Raw genomic sequence first — 22389 nt, forward strand, 5'->3', positions numbered from 1 at the left:
GTAACACTATTATTATTATATACCCTTACCCCGGGACTACAGGTCTCCTCTCCTCAGATAACACTATTATATTATACCCTTACCCCGGGACTACAGGTCTCCTCTCCTCAGGTAACACTATTATATAACCTTACCCTGGACTACAGGTCTCCTCTCCTCAGGTAACACTATTATTATATACCCTTACCCCGGGGACTACAGGTCTCCTCTCCTCAGGTAACACTATTATTATATACCCTTACCCCGGGACTACAGGTCTCCTCTCCTCAGGTAACACTATTATTATATACCCTTACCCTGGGACTACAGGTCTCCTCTCCTCAGTAACACTATTATTATATACCCTTACCCTGGGACTACAGGTCTCCTCTCCTCAGGTAACACTATTATAATATACCCTTACCCCGGGACTACAGGTCTCCTCTCCTCAGGTAACACTATTATTATATACCCTTACCCTGGGACTACAGGTCTCCTCTCCTCAGGTAACACTATTATTATATACCCTTACCCTGGGACTACAGGTCTCCTCTCCTCAGATAACACTATTATTATATACCCTTACCCGGGACTACAGGTCTCCTCCTCCTCAGATAACACTATTATTATATACCCTTACCCCGGGACTACAGGTCTCCTCTCCTCAGATAACACTATTATTATATACCCTTACCCCGGGACTACAGGTCTCCTCTCCTCAGATAACACTATTATTATATACCCTTACCCTGGGACTACAGGTCTCCTCTCCTCAGGTAACACTATTATTATATACCCTTACCCTGGGACTACAGGTCTCCTCTCCTCAGATAACACTATTATTATATACCCTTACCCCGGGACTACAGGTCTCCTCTCCTCAGATAACACTATTATTATATACCCTTACCCCGGGACTACAGGTCTCCTCTCCTCAGATAACACTATTATTATATACCCTTACCCCGGGACTACAGGTCTCCTCTCCTCAGATAACACTATTATTATATACCCTTACCCGGGACTACAGGTCTCCTCTCCTCAGGTAACACTATTATTATATACCCTTACCCTGGGACTACAGGTCTCCTCTCCTCAGATAACACTATTATTATATACCCTTACCCCGGGACTACAGGTCTCCTCTCCTCAGATAACACTATTATTATATACCCTTACCCCGGGACTACAGGTCTCCTCTCCTCAGGTAACACTATTATTATATACCCTTACCCTGGACTACAGGTCTCCTCTCCTCAGATAACACTATTATTATATACCCTTACCCCGGGACTACAGGTCTCCTCTCCTCAGGTAACACTATTATTATATACCCTTACCCTGGGACTACAGGTCTCCTCTCCTCAGATAACACTATTATTATATACCCTTACCCCGGGACTACAGGTCTCCTCTCCTCAGATAACACTATTATTATATACCCTTACCCCGGGACTACAGGTCTCCTCTCCTCAGATAACACTATTATTATATACCCTTACCCGGGACTACAGGTCTCCTCTCCTCAGATAACACTATTATTATATACCCTTACCCCGGGACTACAGGTCTCCTCTCCTCAGGTAACACTATTATTATATACCCTTACCCTGGACTACAGGTCTCCTCTCCTCAGGTAACACTATTATAATATACCCTTACCCTGGGACTACAGGTCTCCTCTCCTCAGGTAACACTATTATTATATACCCTTACCCCGGGACTACAGGTCTCCTCTCCTCAGATAACACTATTATATTATACCCTTACCCCGGGACTACAGGTCTCCTCTCCTCAGGTAACACTATTATATACCCTTACCCTGGGACTACAGGTCTCCTCTCCTCAGGTAACACTATTATTATATACCCTTACCCTGGGACTACAGGTCTCCTCTCCTCAGGTAACACTATTATTATATACCCTTACCCCGGGACTACAGGTCTCCTCTCCTCAGGTAACACTATTATTATATACCCTTACCCTGGGACTACAGGTCTCCTCTCCTCAGGTAACACTATTATTATATACCCTTACCCTGGGACTACAGGTCTCCTCTCCTCAGGTAACACTATTATAATATACCCTTACCCCGGGACTACAGGTCTCCTCTCCTCAGGTAACACTATTATTATATACCCTTACCCTGGGACTACAGGTCTCCTCTCCTCAGGTAACACTATTATTATATACCCTTACCCTGGGACTACAGGTCTCCTCTCCTCAGATAACACTATTATTATATACCCTTACCCCTGGGACTACAGGTCTCCTCTCCTCAGATAACACTATTATTATATACCCTTACCCCGGGACTACAGGTCTCCTCTCCTCAGGTAACACTATTATTATATACCCTTACCCCGGGACTACAGGTCTCCTCTCCTCAGATAACACTATTATTATATACCCTTACCCTGGGACTACAGGTCTCCTCTCCTCAGGTAACACTATTATTATATACCCTTACCCTGGGACTACAGGTCTCCTCTCCTCAGATAACACTATTATTATATACCCTTACCCCGGGACTACAGGTCTCCTCTCCTCAGATAACACTATTATTATATACCCTTACCCCGGGACTACAGGTCTCCTCTCCTCAGATAACACTATTATTATATACCCTTACCCCGGGACTACAGGTCTCCTCTCCTCAGATAACACTATTATTATATACCCTTACCCCGGGACTACAGGTCTCCTCTCCTCAGGTAACACTATTATTATATACCCTTACCCTGGGACTACAGGTCTCCTCTCCTCAGGTAACACTATTATATATACCCTTACCCCGGGGACTACAGGTCTCCTCTCCTCAGATAACACTATTATTATATACCCTTACCCCGGGACTACAGGTCTCCTCTCCTCAGGTAACACTATTATTATATACCCTTACCCTGGGACTACAGGTCTCCTCTCCTCAGATAACACTATTATTATATACCCTTACCCTGGGACTACAGGTCTCCTCTCCTCAGGTAACACTATTATTATATACCCTTACCCTGGGACTACAGGTCTCCTCTCCTCAGATAACACTATTATTATATACCCTTACCCCGGGACTACAGGTCTCCTCTCCTCAGATAACACTATTATTATATACCCTTACCCCGGGACTACAGGTCTCCTCTCCTCAGATAACACTATTATTATATACCCTTACCCCGGGACTACAGGTCTCCTCTCCTCAGATAACACTATTATTATATACCCTTACCCCGGGACTACAGGTCTCCTCTCCTCAGGTAACACTATTATTATATACCCTTACCCTGGGACTACAGGTCTCCTCTCCTCAGGTAACACTATTATAATATACCCTTACCCTGGGACTACAGGTCTCCTCTCCTCAGGTAACACTATTATTATTATATACCCTTACCCCGGGACTACAGGTCTCCTCTCCTCAGATAACACTATTATATATACCCTTACCCCGGGACTACAGGTCTCCTCTCCTCAGGTAACACTATTATATACCCTTACCCTGGGACTACAGGTCTCCTCTCCTCAGGTAACACTATTATTATATACCCTTACCCTGGGACTACAGGTCTCCTCTCCTCAGGTAACACTATTATTATATACCCTTACCCCGGGACTACAGGTCTCCTCTCCTCAGGTAACACTATTATTATATACCCTTACCCTGGGACTACAGGTCTCCTCTCCTCAGGTAACACTATTATTATATACCCTTACCCTGGGACTACAGGTCTCCTCTCCTCAGGTAACACTATTATAATATACCCTTACCCCGGGACTACAGGTCTCCTCTCCTCAGGTAACACTATTATTATATACCCTTACCCTGGGACTACAGGTCTCCTCTCCTCAGGTAACACTATTATTATATACCCTTACCCTGGGACTACAGGTCTCCTCTCCTCAGATAACACTATTATTATATACCCTTACCCTGGGACTACAGGTCTCCTCTCCTCAGATAACACTATTATTATATACCCTTACCCCGGGACTACAGGTCTCCTCTCCTCAGGTAACACTATTATTATATACCCTTACCCCGGGACTACAGGTCTCCTCTCCTCAGATAACACTATTATTATATACCCTTACCCTGGGACTACAGGTCTCCTCTCCTCAGGTAACACTATTATTATATACCCTTACCCTGGGACTACAGGTCTCCTCTCCTCAGATAACACTATTATTATATACCCTTACCCCGGGACTACAGGTCTCCTCTCCTCAGATAACACTATTATTATATACCCTTACCCCGGGACTACAGGTCTCCTCTCCTCAGATAACACTATTATTATATACCCTTACCCCGGGACTACAGGTCTCCTCTCCTCAGATAACACTATTATTATATACCCTTACCCCGGGACTACAGGTCTCCTCTCCTCAGGTAACACTATTATTATATACCCTTACCCTGGGACTACAGGTCTCCTCTCCTCAGGTAACACTATTATAATATACCCTTACCCCCGGGGACTACAGGTCTCCTCTCCTCAGATAACACTATTATTATATACCCTTACCCCGGGACTACAGGTCTCCTCTCCTCAGGTAACACTATTATTATATACCCTTACCCTGGGACTACAGGTCTCCTCTCCTCAGATAACACTATTATTATATACCCTTACCCTGGGACTACAGGTCTCCTCTCCTCAGGTAACACTATTATTATATACCCTTACCCTGGGACTACAGGTCTCCTCTCCTCAGATAACACTATTATTATATACCCTTACCCCGGGACTACAGGTCTCCTCTCCTCAGATAACACTATTATTATATACCCTTACCCCGGGACTACAGGTCTCCTCTCCTCAGATAACACTATTATTATATACCCTTACCCCGGGACTACAGGTCTCCTCTCCTCAGATAACACTATTATTATATACCCTTACCCCGGGACTACAGGTCTCCTCTCCTCAGGTAACACTATTATTATATACCCTTACCCTGGGACTACAGGTCTCCTCTCCTCAGGTAACACTATTATAATATACCCTTACCCTGGGACTACAGGTCTCCTCTCCTCAGGTAACACTATTATTATTATATACCCTTACCCCGGGACTACAGGTCTCCTCTCCTCAGATAACACTATTATTATATACCCTTACCCCGGGACTACAGGTCTCCTCTCCTCAGATAACACTATTATTATATACCCTTACCCCGGGACTACAGGTCTCCTCTCCTCAGGTAACACTATTATTATATACCCTTACCCTGGGACTACAGGTCTCCTCTCCTCAGGTAACACTATTATAATATACCCTTACCCTGGGACTACAGGTCTCCTCTCCTCAGGTAACACTATTATTATTATATACCCTTACCCCGGGACTACAGGTCTCCTCTCCTCAGATAACACTATTATATTATACCCTTACCCCGGGACTACAGGTCTCCTCTCCTCAGGTAACACTATTATATACCCTTACCCTGGGACTACAGGTCTCCTCTCCTCAGGTAACACTATTATTATATACCCTTACCCTGGGACTACAGGTCTCCTCTCCTCAGGTAACACTATTATTATATACCCTTACCCCGGGACTACAGGTCTCCTCTCCTCAGGTAACACTATTATTATATACCCTTACCCCGGGACTACAGGTCTCCTCTCCTCAGATAACACTATTATATTATACCCTTACCCCGGGACTACAGGTCTCCTCTCCTCAGGTAACACTATTATATACCCTTACCCTGGGACTACAGGTCTCCTCTCCTCAGATAACACTATTATTATATACCCTTACCCTGGGACTACAGGTCTCCTCTCCTCAGGTAACACTATTATTATATACCCTTACCCCGGGACTACAGGTCTCCTCTCCTCAGGTAACACTATTATTATATACCCTTACCCCGGGACTACAGTATTATAATAGTAATAATATTATATTATATACTCTCAGCGCAGGACTGCATACAGTGTCCTCGGCGGGGAGGGACACAGCAGCGGGCGCTCCCCGGGACTCCTCGCCAGGGTTTCCTCACATAACCGCTCAGGGATTTCCAAACCATTTCCCAATCTCCCCGTCACTTCCGCCCGCAGCGCTGTACTGAGGGGGACAGCCCGACCACCCGACCCCGCACACTCCACACACACACAAAGCTGAAGTTACCGAACAGCCGAGGACGGGTCACCCCGCGCCAGCCCGGGAGCGCTCCGCCACATCGCGTTAGGAGCCTCGGTCAGAAGTAATCTCTGTCAGGCTTAGGGAACCTAGGAATCCTCCCCCGCTATCTCTCCATAGCAACAGTATCTACAGCGGGGCCACCCCCTGCCTGACGCAAGCAGCCGGGAGGCCACGGATGTCAACAGCGGTCCCTGGCCTTCCAAACTTAACCCTCCCCGACCCGGGGTGCAGCTCTTACAAGAGCAGCGGCCGCCAGGGTCATCTGTAGGACACCAGGCTGAGGCTTTACCGCTGCAGCTATACAATACTATAAGAGACAACGAGCGAGCGCCTCCTCCATTACTGAGCACCAAACTCTGGCCTTCCAGCTGTTTAACTACAACTCCCATCGTGTTGGCTGTCCGGGCATACTGGGAGCCGCAGGCTGGAGACCACTAATGGACGTATATAGCATGCCAACACAGTCCATACATCCACTTATTCACACACTTTTTTCTGCGTTTTTAAAGTTTTTTTTTTTTTCTGTGATGTTTTGTACTGGCATATTGGAAGTCATATTGAGAGGTTATTCCTATGGCATGCTATGTTTTGGTTAAATAAAAAAAACTGTCAAAACAACTGCAGAGTTCTAGAGCAAATAAAAAATGCCACAGAAAAATAACACCACAAACACTGTGTGAAAGAGTCCTATGGCAGTTTCCAAAGAGTGTACCTCCAGCTGTCGCAAAACTACAACTCCCAGCATGCCCGGACAGCCTTTGGCTGTCCGGGCATGCTGGTAGTTGCAGTTTTGCAACAGCTGGAGGCACACTCTTTGGAAAACACTACTCCATGGGTAGAGCACCAGGCAGCCGAAACAACGCAGACATGGGCTTGCGAAATTGCACGACCAATGACAAATAACACCCCCCATGTGCAAACTAAATATAAAAAGGCAAAATTAAGTCACATTACATTCCATAAGGTTACTTATAAAGTTACCTTCTGTTTAAAGGGGTACTCTGGTGGAAAACTTTTTTTTTTTTTTTTTAAATCAACTGGAGACAGAAAGTTAAATAGATTTGTAAATTACTTCTATTAAAAAATCTTAATCCTTCCAGTACTTATTAGCTGCAGAATACTAGAGAGGAAATTCTTTTCTTTTTGGAACACAGAGCTGTCTGCTGACATCCTGACCACATTGCTCTCTGCTGACATCTCTGTCCATTTTAGTTACTGACCAGAGCAGCATATGTTTGCTATGGGGATTTTCTCCTACTCTGGACAGTTCCTAAAATGGACAGAGATGTCAGCAGAGAGCACTGTGTTTGTAATGTCAGCAGAGAGCTCTGTGTTCCAAAAAGAAAATAATTTCCTATGTAGTATTCAGCAGCTAATAAGTACTGGAAGGATTAAGATTTTTTAATATAAATAATTTTAATATAAATCTGTTTAAAGCGCAACGGTCATGAACTTTTACTGCAATAACCTGCACACAGCATGTGAACTGTGTGCAGGTGGTTTGTATAACAACCTTTCTACCTAATAGTTTCTGGCTTTTATTACCCTAAAAAAGGCTTTATATGAAAGCCACGGACAGTCGGATAGTTGTGGCGCGAGGTCCACGATGCCCCGCCGCCAGCCACGCCCACCGACTGTAATTCAGCGCTGGGACTCCGTGTGATTGACACACAGGTCCCAGCACATGCGCCGTTCACTTCTAACGTGCACGCCGCTGCGTACAATGCTTGCGAGTGCTCGCTCCCGCTGCCGTCTTTCTACTCAGGGCGCACTGCACAGGCACCATGAGTTGTTTTTTTTTCTTTTCTGTCTGACCACAGTGCTCTCTGCTGACACCTCTGTCCATTTTAGGAACTGTCCAGAGTAGGATCAAATTCCTATAGCAAACCTATCCTGCTCCGGACAGTTCCTGACATGGACAGAGGTGTCAGCAAAGAGCACTGTGGTCAGGCAGAAAGGAAATCCAAAAAGAAAAGAACTTCATGTGGAGTATACAGCAGTTGATAAGTACTGGAAGTATTAAGAATTTTAAATATAAGTAATTTACAAATCTGTTTAACTTTCTGGCACCAGTTGATTTAATAAAAAATGTACCCCTTTAAAGGGTGCTATGGTTCCATCTAATGCCTGGTTATAAGCGGTCGAGAACACAGACAATGGCCGCATTAGATGCCAATTTAAAAATGAAAGTAGTTTTTTTTCTAAAATGATTATTATGTACAGTGCTGCACCTTCATTTTTCATATTACTTTAATAGCAAACACTTCATGTTTTTTTTTACACTGTTAAAATCACATGGATTTTTTTTGTGGTTAACCATTACAGCAACAAGTCAAAAATGGCTGTGGGTTTTTTCCCCAAAAAAAGCTGTGCGAGTGTTCTTGCAGCATTTTTCAAAGAAAATGTTGACACAATATTGCCTTGATTTATCAATCTCTCTGAGACAAAAATGAGCCTGATTTTTGTTTTAGGGTGCGATCACACGCTAGCAGCGAGTTTACCGCTGCGGGAAACCCTCTGCGAGTTGCGCTACCATTGATTTAAATGGGTCCGTGGACAGTCCTCAAATCTGACACTATTGCAGACTGTCTATGGACCCATTCAAATCAATGGTAGTGTATCTCGCAGCAGGTTTCCCGCAGCATGAAACCCGCTGCTAGTAATAGCGTGTGACAGATAGCAAGCGATGAGAAACAAAAGCTGAGTTGTGATTGGTTGCCATCTGTCGGAGACAATAATCATGCACACAAATTGATAAATCTAGGCCTATGTGGGAGATTTATCAAAACGTGTACAGAGGAAAAGCTGGCTAGTTGCCCATAGCAACCAAATTGCTTCTTTAATTTTTAAAAAGACATCTGGAAAATAAAAGAAGTGATCTGATGGTTGTATGGGCAATTTCTCAACCTTTCCTCTACACATGTTTTGATAAATCTCCCCCAATGTTCCCAAAAAATGAATGCAATGCATATCCTATTATTTTTAATTAGAACATGCAAATGTGTGGATTTGCTGCTGCAGTTTTTCAGGGCTGATGCAGAACTTGATGCAGATCCACAGAGTTTCTACACTATAAACTGCAAAAGTAACATTTTAGGCTATGTCCACGTCAGCGTTGGAGATCCATTTAGGGAGCTCTGTTTACAGAATCTGTCAAAATAGCGGGAATTGGCGTAAAAAACACAACAAGCAGTAATGTTTTTCTCTGCCCAAATCCTACAAATAAACTAACACCAGACAGACCCCCATTAAAAGTCAATGGGCTCTGATGGTGTCTGTTGTGCAATGGACCATCCCAGATCAGGTTCTCTCTTTTTTTTTTTTTTTCCCCCATGAGCAGACTCTGGTATGTACTTAGCCTTATTGTGGAGTTCTTGTGGATTCTGACTACCTTATTCAAGTCAACAGGGACAATCAGCAACACATTTGCAGTGTATATATGGCAAACATTGACTTGCTGTAAATTCTGTGCACATATCACACATCTGATGCATATAAGATTTCTTAAAATCCATCACATCCCTGGCACTGTAACATGCTGCGGATTTTCTGCAGGCAAATCTGTGAAGAAAATTCCATAACATATGGAAACACCTGTAAAAGCACTTTTAGCTGCTGTTCACATCTGTGTTGCCTCTGTTGCAGATTCCATCCTTTATGAAGAAAGCCTGATCCTCTCACTCATACACACAATTTTACTTTCAATTGAATTGGATAGCTACAACTTTATATTTGACTATGCTTTTTGCTAGACAAGTTGAATTTTTACAGGATCATTATGAATAATTCTTAAAAAGTGCCTATTCTATTTTTTTATTTTTACATGTTGTGGGTATAGAGATAATCAATGAGTAAACTTGTCCTCCGGTGTCATAGGGCTGGAAATCAATAAGTGTAGACAATACAAAATACAAAAAAAGGGAACACATCCTAGATCTGAATGAATGAACTAATCGTATGAAATACTTTCGTCTTTACATAGTTGAATGTGCTGAAAACAAAATCACACAAAAATTATCAATGGAAATTAAATTTATCAACCCATGGAGGTCTGGACATGGAGTCACACTCAAAATCTATGTGGAAAACCACACTACAGACTGATCCAACTTTGATGTAATGTCCTTAAAATAAGTCAAAATGAGTCTCAGTAGTGTGTGTGGCCTCCACGTGCCCGTATGACCTCCCTACAATGCCTGGGCATGCTCCTGATGAGGTGGCGGATGGTCTCCTGAGGGATGTCCTCCCAGACCTGGACTAAAGCATCCACCAACTCCTGGAAAGTCTGTGGTGCAACGTGGTGTTGGTGGATGGAGAGAGACATGATGTCCCAGATGTGCTCAGTCGAATTCAGGTCTGGGGAATGGGTGGGCCAGTCCATAGCATCAATGCCTTCCTCTTGCAGGAACTTCTGACACACTCCAGCCACATGAGATCTAGCATTGTCTTGCATTAGGAGGAACCCAGGACCAACCGCACCAGCATATGATCTCACAAGGGGTCTGAGGATCTCATCTCGGTACCTAATGGCAGTCAGGCTACCTCTGGCAAGCAGATGGAGGGCTGTGCGGCCCCTCAAATAAATGCCACCCCACACTATTACTGACCCACCTCCAAACCGGTCATGCTGGAGGATGTTGCAGGCAGCAGAACGTTCTCCATGGTGTCTACAGACTATGTCACTTCTGTCACATGTTCTCAGTGTGAACCTGCTTTCATCTGTGAAGAGCACAGGGCGCCAGTGGCGAATTTGCCAATCTTGATGTTCTCTGGCAAATGCCAAACGTCCTGCACAGTATTGGGCTGTAAGCACAACCCCCCCACCTGTGGACGTTGGGCCCTCATACCACCCTCACGGAGTCGGTTTCTGACCGTTTGATGAGTGGACACATGCACATTTGTGGTCTGATGGAGGTCATATTGTAGGGGGGCTCTGGCAGTGCTCCTCCTTGCACAAAGGCGGAGGTAGCGGTCCTTCTGCAGGGTTGTTGCCCTTCTACGGCCTCCTCCACGTCTCCTGATGTACTGGCCTGTCTCCTGGTAGCGCCTCCATGCTCTGGACACTATGCTGACAGACACAGCAAACCTTCCTGCCACAGCTTGCATTGATGTGCCATCCTGGATGAGCTGCACTACCTGAGCCACTTGTGTGGGTTGTAGACTACGTCTCATGCTACCACTAGAGTGAAAGCACCGCCAGCATTCAAAACTGACCAAAACATCAGCCAGGAAGCATAGGAACTGAGAAGTGGTCTATGGTCACCACTTGCAGAACCACTCCTTTATTGGGGGTGTCTTGCTAATTGCCTATAATTTCTACCTGTTGGTGGTTCCATTTACACAGCAGCATGTGAAATTGATTGTCAATCAGTGTTGCTTCCTGAGTGGACAGTGTGATCTCACAGAAGTGTGATTGACTTGGAGTTACATTGTGTTGTTTAAGTGTTCCCTTTATATTTTTGAGCAGTGTATATCTCTGACACAGTATGTTTTGCTGATAATTGATTAATTACAGATTATTTCCCTATAGGTGTCTATAAAGTGATGACATAAAAAACTTGCCTAAAGTGTGAAGTTTCTGGCAGAATTAATAACAGCAACAAATTTCTCGGAATCTAAATAAACCCTATTTTAGAGCAATTATTTCCTAAACCCATTCGCATGTGACTGAACAAATTATGACAGCACTGAGGCTTCTAGTGGAACAACAACAGATCAACAACAGCTGTTTGTGGATTCTTCTTGGACCTCCCTCCTCCTGAAGCATATGCAATGCAAATCCGGTGCTCTGAAGCGTTATTCCAACCTTTACCAACCAATATATCTTTCCTATTACAGCTCTATGCAGGAACTGTATATTTAGTGCCAGGGACTGGATCATGTCCTGTGGGACAGGAAAAAAAAGTTTTGTGTAAGACTTTCCTAAAATTCAGAACTATTATCCATGGAAAAAATAAATTCCCTGCATATGTTTTACTATGTATTTTTTTTTACAGCACAACAGTTTAGCTTAGGGCTTGTTCAAACGGAAGTCTGACCCTGCTAATTCATACCGGTTCTCAAATCCGTTTGATACCTTTGCAAATGGGTTTCAAACGGCTGTAAAAGGATCCCATTGATGTCAATGGGATTTTTTTCCCCAGTCTTTTGTTGTTTGCTTCCTATTCCGTTTTTTTTGAAGGTGAAAACACGTTGCATGCAGTATTTTTTTCACAGTAAAAAAAACAAAAAAAAACCCTGTTTAAAAAACGGGTCCTTTCAAATTAACATTGAAGTCTATGGCAAACGGATGAGCCTTTAATGTCATCTGTTTGCACCCCGTTTTTAAAATCCGTTTTTGAACCGTTAATACTTCTGAGCATTCTCAGAAGAGGTGAAATCAGCAGACTCCTGCAGTGATGCGGGACTACTAATACTCCCATCATGGAACAGACTTGTTTCCATGATGGGAGTAGTAGTTTCCCTGGCTGCGGGAGTCTGCCGGAGGCTACATAAGAGCTTTTACTACTACCCCCATCATGGAAAAAGGTCTGCTCCATGTTGGGGGTAGTAGTACAGGGGCTGAGGGACAGATCATACAGGGTCTCACTTCTGAGACCCCATGCGATCACATGTTATTAACAAGGGGAGCAGGCAGCATGCTCCACTCCCCTGCAATGTATCATGTCTTCTACTTTAATTTTCAAATACCCCGCCGGGAGCCCTGAATGGCAAAAACAGAGTTCTCGGCGGGGTTTTTAAAGTCAGTCAGTGCCGAGGTGATTATACTTTCTACATATGGTGCAGCGGGGGCAAGCTATATATAGCACAGGGGGGGGGGGGACAAAACATATAGCTATATGTCTGGCCCTCCGCATCGCTTCTATATGGCTTGCCCCGCTTCGATATTTTATATAGCTTGTCCCCCGCTGCGCAGTATGACTTGCCACCACTGCGCTATATGTGCAAAGAATTGTTTAATGCTTCTGGCCGGCCAGGGAACAGTGCAATGCCACCCGCTTCCCCGGCCGGGGGGGCTCAATGTAATCACGATAGCACTGACTGTGCATTGCGCTGTGTACCCCGGCCGGCCAGAACCCACAAATTTTAGCTATATCTACATCTGTCAGTCATTCACTCAGTAGGGAGGAAGTAAAGGAGCTATAGTAATTCAAGATTCTTCCTTCTCTTCCCCATGCCAAAATCAATGGGAAGTGCAAGTGAATGAGGCCAATAAATAGAGTAGAAAATGTTATTTACACACTAAGGTTCATATTTTAAGAGGTTTTTAAGTGGAACTCTGGAGGTATAGAGTCCAAAAAGTCACAAAACTAAAAAATAAACTGTATGCAAATAGAGCATGTTAATGCAGAATAAAAATCCCAGTCATCTGCACTATCCTTTAATTTTACAGGCAATTCTAGGTCAGGGGTTTAGAGAGCAAGAAAAGATCTTGAAAATGATGAGAGGCTGAAACTACTATATAATATGGCCTACTTTATTCTTTGTAACACACATTACTATATAATACTATATAATATGGCCTACTTTATTCTTTGTGTCTGCACATTTCTATACAGTCACTGAATAAAATGTATAATAAAAAATAAACTTGTCATGTGCTATGGGTGTCATTTATCAGAAGTGATTGACAAGGATAAACCTGGCATTGTTGTTAACCACAACCACTTGTAAGGCCACTTCTTTGTTTCTCTGTTAAACTACTGGATCCCCGATGAACCCCATTCAGTGTGGGAGCAGTGCTGAGCTTGTCTGTGTCCCGGCTGCAGTCTGAGATTTAGGACTCCAGCATGAGTCTGAAATCTATAAAAAAAAAATTTAAAAAAAAGGCTTGCGGCCAGGATTGGTAGGGAGACCCCTAGCAGTCATTTTTTTCAAAGTAGAAAATTAAATAGACAGAAGCATATTTTTTAATAACATGCAATTGGAAAGTAATTCTGCATACATTGATCTATAATATATCAAACTTTTTTGGATGAAAGGTACCCTTTAATGGAAACTACATCAAAAATGTCAGCAAACAAAAAGAACTGTCTAACATATATTAAAATAAGATTTTTTTCTTCTCTATTTTTTCACAGTAGAGGCATATGTTGGATATGGAACTCTCTGATGTATATGCCTAGGACTCATCTGTCATATACATAGAATCCCATGTAAAAAAAAAAATTATATATAGATAATGTGTAATTGTATATCAGTGCTGTGGAGTCGAGGAGTCGGAGGAAATTTTGGGTACCTGGAGTCCTACTAAATAGTTACTGCAATGCCACCCATCCAAGTCAGTGTCGAAAGATTATTTTCAGCCCTAAAAATAATAAAGTCTGACTTAAGAGCCTCTATGAAAAAGAGGATCTGACAGAGGCAATTCTCTTCCTTAGAACTCTACATTGAATTGATTTGCATTTTCTAAGCCTATAACTATATTGCAAGATTAATATAAACCATTTCTAGGTTTTACAGATTTAGTTTTTGGTTCATATAGATAAGCTTTGTTTTTGTTCTAAAACAATCAAAAGTCTCTATGACAAGGCACCATTGCTCTCAGACACGGCCGCCACTACCTTAGCGACGCTTCCTTAGAGACAACTACTTCCGCCCACGGTCCGGATGCACCACGGAGGTCCCTGGCTACCAATAATCTGTCCAACACTTTTGTACTACACTGGCATGTCATTCCTGCATGTCACCACCTGGATTGTATTCTCATCTTGATTCTACTTGTCTTTATTCATGCTAATGTCGATTATTTGTTCTTTCTGCAAGTGATGCATCATTCACTGCATTGTAGTTTGGCCCCTCCCACTTTTATTTTGGCACCAAATGTAACTGTATTTAAACCCTGTATGTACTGTATAGCACTATCCCTGATCTGAAGGGGGTGTTGACCCCGAAACGCGTTATCCTGTTTATTTTGCTTTATTCTCAATAAAGCGGTCCAGCTTTGTTCCACATCACTTCTCTGGTCCGATCCTTCTTTTCCACACTGGAAACCACAGGATTTTTTGCATCATTCCATGGTACTTTCTCCAGGTTTGGCAAGCCCTTTCCTGAACCCTTGGCTCGGCAGCTGTCTCCAGCATTGTTACCCTGCTTGGTGGGTTGATACACGAGTTTTCCACTCGCTCCAGGTGAGCACCCATTACCTACAGGTAACCTTTGCCCACCTGCCTCTACTTCATCATTCCTTCTTTATTTGCGGTAACACACTAGGCGCACCCCAACGCTCTTTACTTTTCTCTTGAAATACATATTTTACAGACATGATGGGAGTTTTAGCTTTACAATAGCTGGAGAGCCATTTGAACCAAGGTTATTGGTGGGGGTCCCAGCATTTGGACCTCCACCAAAAAAATGGGCTGCTTATTCTAGAATGCCCGGGCCTATTTTTGATTCCACTTATATCATTATGTATTCTCTTGACTGTGTCCCATCAGTGCTATAGTCACTGATATCTTTGTGACATATATGTTGCCTTTCTTTCCTTCAAGGAATGTATAAAATACATTTGCATTTTAATACAGAGAAGTCTGGGAGTCGGAAGTACAAAAAACTGAGGAGTCGGAACATTTATCTACCGACTCCACAGCCCTGATATATATATATATATATACACCCACACATACACGGTACATATTTACCTAAACAGGGTTGTACCCTTATAGTGAGCAATGTGTAAAGCCTAATTTTAAGAGACATCCATAGATTCCCAAAACAAAAAGGTATGCGATGCCAAAAACACTTTGCTATTTCTTCTCCCACAGCAGTTGCACAGCTTGATAGTTGCAGTGCACAGGAAAAAAACATTCAGTTGCATGTTACTTGTCGTTCAACAGATATTTTGGAAAGTAAAAATTTAGGGAGGCTAATGCTGCATGCAGGTTGCACACATTAACCCCTTCAGGACGGAGCCCATTTTGGCCTTAACCCCTTAAGGACCAGGCCATTTTATACCTTAAGGACCGGAGCATTTTTTGCAATTCTGACCACTGTCACTTTAAACATTAATAACTCTGGAATGCTTTTAGTTATCATTCTGATTCCGAGATTGTTTTTTCGTGACATATTCTACTTTAACTTAGTGGTAAAATTTTATGGTAACTTGCATCCTTTCTTGGTGAAAAATCCCAAAATTTGATGAAAAAAATGAAAATTTTGCATTTTTCTAACTTTGAAGCTCTCTGCTTGTAAGGAAAATGGATATTCAAAATATATTTTTTTTGGGTTCACATATACAATATGTCTACTTTATGTTTGCATCATAAAATTTATGAGTTTTTACTTTTGGAAGACACCATAGGGCTTCAAAGTTCAGTAGCAATTTTGAAATTTTTCACAAAATTTTCAAACTCACTATTTTTCAGGGACCAGTTCAGTTTTGAAGTGGATTTGAAGGGTCTTCATATTAGAAATACCCCATAAAACACCCCATTATGAAAACTACACCCCCTAAAGTATTCAAAAAAACATTCAGTAAGTGTATTAACCCTTTAGGTGTTTCACAGGAATAGCAGCAAAGTGAAGGAGAAAATTCAAAATCTTCATTTTTTACACTCGCATGTTCTTGTAGACCCAATTTTTGAATTTTTGCAAGGGATAAAAAGGAAAAAAATTTTACTTGTATTTGAAACCCAATTTCTCTCGAGTAAGCACATACCTCATATGTCTATGTTAATTGTTCGGCGGGCGCAGTAGAGGGCTCAGAAGGGAAGGAGCGACAAATGGTTTTTGGGGGGCATGCCGCATTTAGGAAGCCCCTATGGTGCCAGGACAGCAAAAAAAAAACACATGGCATACCATTTTGGAAACTAGACCCCTCAGGGAACGTAACAAGGGGTAAAGTGAACCTTAATACCCTACAGGTGATTCACGACTTTTGCATATGTAAAAAAAATATATATTTTTTTTTACCTAAAATGCTTGGTTTCCCAAAAATTTTACATTTTTAAAAAGGGTAATAGCAGAAAATACCCCCCAAAATTTGAAGCCCAATTTCTCCCGATACAGAAAACACCCCATATGGGGGTGAAAAGTGCTCTGCTGGCGCACTACAGGTCTCAGAAGAGAAGGAGTCACATTTGGCTTTTTGAAAGCAAATTTTGCTCTGGGGGCATGCAGCATTTAGGAAGCCCCTATGGTGCCAGAACAGCAAAAAAAAAACACATGGCATACCATTTTGGAAACTAGACCCCTCGGGGAACGTAACAAGGGGTAACGTGAACCTTAATGCCCTACAGGTGTTTCACGACTTTTGCATATGTAAAAAAAAAAAAATATTTTTTACCTAAAATGCTTGTTTTCCCAAAATGTTTACATTTTTAAAAAGGGTAATAGCGGAAAATACCCCCCAAAATTTGAAGCCCAATTTCTCCCGATTCAGAAAACACCCCATATGGGGGTGAAAAGTGCTCTGCTGGCGCACTACAGGTCTCAGAAGAGAAGGAGTAACATTTGGCTTTTTGAAAGCAAATTTTGCTCTGGGGGCATGCCGCATTTAGGAAGCCCCTATGGTGCCAGAACAGCAAAAAAAAAACACATGGCATACCATTTTGGAAACTAGACCCCTCGGGGAACGTAACAAGGGGTAATGTGAACCTTAATACCCTACAGGTGTTTCACGACTTTTGCATATGTAAAAAAATATATATTTTTTTTACCTAAAATGCTTGGTTTCCCAAAATTTTTACAATTTTAAAAAGGGTAATAGCAGAAAATACCCCCCAAAATTTGAAGCCCAATTTCTCCCGATTCAGAAAACACCCCATATGGGTGTGAAAAGTGCTCTGCTGGCGCACTACAGGTCTCAGAAGAGAAGGAGTCACATTTGGCTTTTTGAAAGCGAATTTTGCTCTGGGGGCATGCCGCATTTAGGAAGCCCCTATGGTGCCAGGACAGCAAAAAAAAAACACATGGCATACCATTTTGGAAACCAGACCCCTCGGGGAACGTAACAAGGGGTAATGTGAACCTTAATACCCTACAGGTGTTTCACGACTTTTGCATATGTAAAAAAATATATATTTTTTTTACCTAAAATGCTTGTTTTCCCAAAAATTTTACATTTTTTAAAAGGGTAATAGCAGAAAATACCCCCCAAAATTTGAAGCCCAATTTCTCCCGAGTACGGCGATACCCCATATGTGGCCCTAAACTGTTGCCTTGAAATACGACAGGGCTCCAAAGTGAGAGCGCCATGCGCATTTGAGGCCTAAATTAGGGACTTGCATAGGGGTGGACATAGGGGTATTCTACACCAGTGATTCCCAAACAGGGGGCCTCCAGCTGTTGTAAAACTCCCAGCATGCCTGGACAGTCAACGGCTATCTGGCAATACTGGGAGTAGTTGTTTTGCAACAGCTGGAGGCTCCGTTTTGGAAACAGTGGCGTACCAGACGTTTTTCATTTTTATTGGGGAGGGGGGTTGTATAGGGGTATGTGTATATGTAGTGTTTTTTACTTTTTATTTTATTTTGTGTTAGTGTAGTGTAGTGTTTTTAGGGTACAGTCGCACGGGCGGGGGTTCACAGTAGTTTCTCGCTGGCAGTTTGAGCTACGGCAGAAAATTTGACGCAGCTCAAACTTGCAGCCGGATACTTACTGTAATCCTCCGCCCATGTGAGTGTACCCTGTACGTTCACATTGGGGGGGGGGGGGGAACATCCAGCTGTTGCAAAACTACAACTCCCAGCATGTACAGTCTATCAGTGCATGCTGGGAGTTGTAGTTTTGCAACCGCTGGAGGCTCCGTTCTGGAAACAGTGGCGTACCAGACGTTTTTTATTTTTATTGGGGAGGGGGGCTGTGTAGGGGTATGTGTATATGTAGTGTTTTTTACTTTTTATTTTATTTTGTGGTAGTGTAGTGTAGTGTTTTTAGGGTACAGTCACACGGGCGGGGGGTTCACAGTAGTTTCTCGCTGGCAGTATGAGCTGCGGCAGAAATTTTGCCGCACCTCAAACTTGCAGCCGGATACTAACTGTAATCCTCCGCCCATGTGAGTGTACCCTGTACGTTCACATTGGGGGGGGGGAACATCCAGCTGTTGCAAAACTACAACTCCCAGCATGTACGGTCTATCAGTGCATGCTGGGAGTTGTAGTTTTGCAACAGCTGGAGGCACACTGGTTGTGAAACACCGAGTTTGGTAACAAACTCAGTGTTTTGCAACCAGTGTGCCTTCAGCTGTTGCAAAAGCTACAACCCCCAGCATGTACGGACAGCGGAAGGGCATGCTGGGTGTTGTAGTTATGCAACAGCTGGAGGCATACTACTTTGGCTGGGGATGCTGGGGATTGTAGTTATGCAACAGCTGGAGATACACTGGTTTACTACTTAACTCAGTGTGCCTTCAGCTGTTGCAAAACTACAACTCTCAGCAGTCACCTACAGCCAACGGGCATGCTGGGAGTTGTAGTTATGCAACCACCAGATGCACCACTACAACTCCCAGCATGCACTTTAGCTGATTGTGCAAGCTGGGAGTTGTAGTTACACAACAGCTGAAGGTACACTTTTCCATAGAAAGAATGTGCCTCCAGCTGTTGCAAAACTACAAGTCCCAGCATGCCCATAAGGGCATGCTGGGAGTTGTGGTGGTCTGCCTCCTGCTGTTGCATAACTACAGCTCCCAGCATGCCCTTTTTGCATGCTGGGAGCTGTTGCTAAGCAACAGCAGGAGGCTGTCACTCACCTCCAACGATCCTCGCCGCACAGGTCAGTCCCTCGTCGTCTCCGCCGCGGCCGTCGCTCCTGGGGCCCCGATCCCAACAGGGGCGCCGGGGATCGGGGTCCCCAGCACCGGGGGTCGTCTTCCCGCACCCGCTCACGTCCTCCGGAAGAGGGGCGGAGCGGGTTGCGGGAGTGACACCCGCAGCAGGCGCCCTGATTGGTCGGCCGGTAATCCGGCCGACGAATCAGGGCGATCGTGAGGTGGCACCAGTGCCACCTCACCCCTGCTGGCTCTGGCTGATCGGGGCCGTCTCTGACGGCCCCGATCAGCCAATAATTCCGGGTCATCGGGTCACTGGAGACCCGATTGACCCGGAATCCGCCGCAGATCGCTGGACTGAATTGTCCAGCGATCTGCGGCCATCGCCGACATGGGGGGTCATAATGACCCCCCTGGGCGATATGCCCCGATGCCTGCTGAACGATTTCAGCAGGCATCGGGGACCGGCTCCGCTCCAGATGGTTGCGGGGGGCCGGTAAAACACATGACGTTCTCATACGTCATGTGTCCTTAAGGACTCGGAAATGGAGACGTATGAGAACGTCATGTGTCCTTAAGGGGTTAAGGACCGGAGCGTTTTTTGCACATCTGACCACTGTCACTTTAAACATTAATAACTCTGGAATGCTTTTAGTTATCATTCTGATTCCGAGATTGTTTTTTCGTGACATATTCTACTTTAACATAGTGGTAAAATTTTGTCGATACTTGCATCCTTTCTTGGTGAAAAATCCGTAAATTTGATGAAAAATTTCAAAATTTTGCATTTTTCTAACTTTGAAGCTCTCTGCTTGTAAGGAAAATGGATATTACGAATACATTTTTTTTTGGTTCACATATACAATATGTCTACTTTATGTTTGCATCATAAAATATACGTGTTTTTACTTTTGGAAGACACCAGAGGGCTTCAACGGTCAGCAGCAATTTTCCGATTTTTCACAAAATTTTCAAACTCAGTATTTTTCAGGGACCAGTTCAGGTTTGAAGTGGATTTGAAGGGTCTTCATATTAGAAATACCCCACAAAAGACCCCATTATAAAAACTACACCCCCCAAAGTATTCAAAATGACATTCAGTCAGCGTTTTAACCCTTTAGGTGTTTCACACGAATAGCAGCAAAGTGAAGGAGAAAATTCACAATCTTCATTTTTTACACTCACATGTTCTTGTAGACCCAATTTTTGAATTTTTACAAGGGGTAAAAGGACAAAATTTTTACTTGTATTTGTAGCCCAATTTCTCTCGAGTAAGCACATACCTCATATGTCTATGTAAAGTGTTTGGCGGGCGCAGTAGAGGGCTCAGAAGGGAAGGAGCGACAAGGGGATTTTGGAGAGTACGTTTTTCTGAAATGGTTTTTGGGGGGCATGTTACCTTTAGGAAGCCCTTATGGTGCCAGAACAGCAAAAAAAAAAAACACATGGCATACCATTTTGGAAACTAGACCCCTCGGGGAATGTAACATGGGATAAAGTGAACCTTAATACCCCACAGGTGTTTCACGACTTTTGCAAATGTAAAAAAAAAAAATAAAATTTTACCTAAAATGCTTGTTTTCCCAAAAAATTTTTATTTTTAAAAAGGGTAATAGCAGAAAATACCCCTAAAAATTTGAAGCCCAATTTCTCCCGATTCAGAAAACACCCCATATGGGGGTGAAAAGTGCTCTGCTGGCGCACTACAGGTCTCGGAGAAGGAGTCACATTTGGCTTTTTGAACGCAAATTTTTCTCATTTTACCATTTTGGAAACTAGACCCCTCGGGGAACGTAATAAGGGGTTAGGTGAACCTTTATACCCCACAGGTGTTTCACGACTTTTGCATATGTAAAAAAAAAATTTTTTTTTTACCTAAAATGCTTGTTTTCCAAAAAATTTTACATTTTTAAAAAGGGTAAAAGCAGAAAATACCCCCCAAAATTTGTAACACAATTTCTCCCGAGTACGGCGATACCCCATATGTGACCCTTAACTGTTGCCTTGAAATACGACAGGGCTCCAAAGTGAGAGCGCCATGCGCATTTGAGGCCTAAATTAGGGATTGCATAGGGGTGGACATAGGGGTATTCTACGGCAGTGATTCCCAAACAGGGTGCCTCCAGCTGTTGCAAAACTCCCAGCATGCCTGGACAGTCAACGGCTGTCCGACAATACTGGGAGTTGTTTTGCAACAGCTGGAGGCTCCGTTCTGGAAACAGTGGCGTACCAGACGTTTTTCATTTTTATTGGGGAGGGGAGGGGGGCTGTGTAGGGGTATGTGTATACGTAGTGTTTTTTACTTTTTATTTAATTTTTTGTGTTAGTGTAGTGTAGTGTTTTTAGGGTACAGTCACACGGGCAGGGGTTCACAGTAGTTTCTCGCTGGCAATTTGAGCTGCAGCAGAAAGTTTGCGGCAGCTCAAATTTGCAGCCAGATACTTACTGTAATCCTCCGCCCATGTGAGTGTACCCTGTACGTTCACATTGGGGGGGACATCCAGCTGTTGCATAACTACAACTCCCAGCATGCCCGTTGGCTGTCGGTGACTG

General features: G+C 43.5%; 1 protein-coding gene across 3 annotated transcripts in view; it reads right to left on the bottom strand.

The window, feature by feature from the left end:
* The window catches only part of HIVEP1 (HIVEP zinc finger 1), a 285521-nt gene that overhangs the window by 175369 nt on the left and 87763 nt on the right, over positions 1 to 22389 (bottom strand). Inside the window, exon 1 of one of the 3 annotated variants that reach the window (XM_056521171.1) lies at positions 6114 to 6709. The exons of the other annotated variants lie outside the window; for them this stretch is intronic. The gene's annotated coding sequence lies outside the window, so the exon portion shown is untranslated. Of the gene's footprint in view, positions 1 to 6113; positions 6710 to 22389 lie in introns of those variants that run through there. 3 annotated transcript variants of the gene reach the window in all.

This window comes from Hyla sarda, chromosome 5, assembly GCF_029499605.1.
Source record: "Hyla sarda isolate aHylSar1 chromosome 5, aHylSar1.hap1, whole genome shotgun sequence".
In the NCBI taxonomy this organism is placed as follows: Eukaryota; Metazoa; Chordata; class Amphibia; order Anura; family Hylidae; genus Hyla; species Hyla sarda.